The following is a 2,500-nucleotide window of genomic DNA, read 5'->3' as shown; positions in this document are numbered from 1 at the left end:
TTATAATAGATCGTTGCAGGAAAGAAAAGTACCAAGTCACTGGAAATGCGCTAATGTCACGCCAATATTCAAGAAGGGCAACAAAAGTGATGCTGGTAATTATAGGCCCATCAGTCTCACCTCGGTAGTTATAAAAATTCTAGAAAAATAATTAGAGACAAAATGATTTCCTTTCTAGACAGCCACAAATTGATATTAGACTCACAACATGGTTTCAGGAACAACAGATCATGCCTAACGAATCTCCTAGAATTTTTCAATGACATATTCTCTAATTATGATGACAGAGCTCCATCCGACATAATTTATCTTGACTTCAGGAAAGCTTTTGATACAGTCCCACACAAACGTCTCTTAATTAAACTGAAAGCCCACGGGATGGGAGAGCAGTTGTGTGGATGGATTGATAGTTGGCTAACTAATAGAAAGCAAAGAGTTGTTATTAACGGAGAAGCTTCCGACTGGCTTCAAGTTACGAGTGGTGTTCCCCAGGGTTCAGTTTTGGGTCCATTACTTTTTTGATATACATAAATGACTTAGACTGCGGCATCGTATCAAAAATATCAAAATTCGCAGACGACACTAAACTAGGTAGCAAAGTATGCACAAGAGACGATTGTGATGCCATCCAGCGGGATTTAGACAACCTTAGTAGCTGGAGCGATAAATGGCTATTAAATTTTAATGCAGATAAGTGCAAAGTAATGCACATCGGCCTAAACAATGTGAAAAATAATTACAAATTACATGGACGTAACTTAATTAAAGTCACTGAAGAAAAGGACCTGGGAGTACTCATAACAAATGACTTAAAATGTGCTGCACAGTGTTCGGCCGCTAGTCGTAAAGCTAACACTGTTTTAGGATTTATCGCGTAATTTTGATTATAAAACACCTGAAGTCATAACGCGTCTTTATACATCATTAGTGAGACCACATTTGGAATACGCGGTTCAGTTCTGGTCTCCATGTTATCAAAAGACATTAATAAATTAGAGAGCGTTCAAAGACGAGCAACGAAACTAATCCCCGGAATACGTGGCCTGTCATATGAAGAACGTCTCAAAAGACTAGACATGTTCTCCTCAGAGATCGTCGCATCCGAGGTGACCTCATTCAAACGTTTAAAATACTTAAAAATATAGATAAGATCGACTATGAAAATCTTTTTGAGCTTTCGCAATCAGTAACGAGAAATAACGGCTTGAAGCTTAAAGGACAGCGATTTAATACTGATTTGCGAAGAAACTTTTTTAACGTAAGAATAGTTGAACACTGGAACAAGCTGCCAGCGTCCGTCGTCCAAGTTAACACGGTAGCTACGTTCAAAAGTAAATTAGACAAGTTTTATAAAGAAAATGGTTTCCGATAATTTTTTTTCTTTTAGCGATAGTAGTAGTTACACTAGATACCTCTTTTCTTAGCGATAGTAGTAGTTACATTAGTACTCTCTTTTTCCCATCTTTCCTGTAAATTTCCCCGATTGTCCTTCTCAGCAATCGGGGTGTATTTTTCGTCTTATTTCTTGCCAGGTGACGCCGGAGGGAGTGGTGGGTGGGGAGGAGCTTCATCTGTTCTATCCTTACCTCCTACTAAGTATGTAGCTTCTGTAGTTTAGTAAACGAGTGACCTCGTCATAGGTCGCAAGGCCTCCTGTCACTCGTCTTTCCTATGTATTCCTATGTATTCTCCTCCTCCTCCTCCTCTTCCAGTAATAATAATGTGCTCCAAGTCATATATTATCATGAAGACGAGGAGGAGGAGGAGGAGGAGGAGGAGGAGGAGGAGGATTTTCCAATAATGATCAAAATCTAACTTGTCTTCTTTATAAACTTACAGAAAATCTTTAGTCATTTACAAAGCTAATTGCCTCCTCCTCCTCCTCCTCCTCCTCCTCTTCTCTTCCTCCTTAATATTTCCCTTTCCCTCTTTCCTCTTCTGAACTACCTCTCGTTACCTCTCTTTCTCACTATTTCCTCCTCCTCCTCCTCCTCTTCCTCCTCCTTAACTTCTTCCCCTCTTCTCTGTTTCCTCTTCATTTCCTTCTCCTCTTCCTCCTCGTCGTCGTCTTCGTCTCAATTTATTCTTCCTCCTTACCTGTCCTTTATCTCTTCTTCTTCCTCTTACTTTAAACATAATATCTTCTTTTTCTTCTTCTTCATCTTATTATTAATCGTCTTCCTCTTTTTCTTCTTCTTCCTCTATTCTTCTTCTAATCTTTCACTCCTACTTCACGTGTCCTCTTAATTCCTCCTCCTCCTCCTCCTCCTCCTCCTCCTCCTCCTCCTCCTCCTCCTCCTCTTCTTCTTCTCTTATTACTCTATCTCCTTTTCCTCCTCCTCCTCCTCCTTCTTCTCCTCCTCCTCCTCCTCCTCCTCCTCCTCCTCCTCCTCCTCCTCCTCCTCCTCCTCCTTTCTCCTCCTCCTCCTCCTCCTTCTTCCTCCTCCTCCTCTTCTTCTTCTTCAAAAATCACCTCTTACTTTTTTTTTTTTTTTTTTTT

The 2,500-nt window shown here is 40.4% G+C and overlaps 2 protein-coding genes across 3 annotated transcripts in view; one reads left to right on the top strand and one right to left on the bottom strand.

The window, feature by feature from the left end:
* LOC123510738 (calcium uniporter protein, mitochondrial-like) overlaps positions 1–2,500 on the bottom strand; it is a 119,461-nt gene that overhangs the window by 34,658 nt on the left and 82,303 nt on the right. The gene's annotated exons all lie outside the window — the stretch shown is intronic.
* The window catches only part of LOC123510955 (DNA ligase 1-like), a 30,669-nt gene that overhangs the window by 15,082 nt on the left and 13,087 nt on the right, over positions 1–2,500 (top strand). The window lies entirely within an intron of this gene.

The sequence above is a fragment of the Portunus trituberculatus genome, chromosome 30 (assembly GCF_017591435.1).
Source record: "Portunus trituberculatus isolate SZX2019 chromosome 30, ASM1759143v1, whole genome shotgun sequence".
Classification (NCBI taxonomy): domain Eukaryota; kingdom Metazoa; phylum Arthropoda; class Malacostraca; order Decapoda; family Portunidae; genus Portunus; species Portunus trituberculatus.
This window is presented reverse-complemented; position numbering and strand designations above follow the sequence as displayed.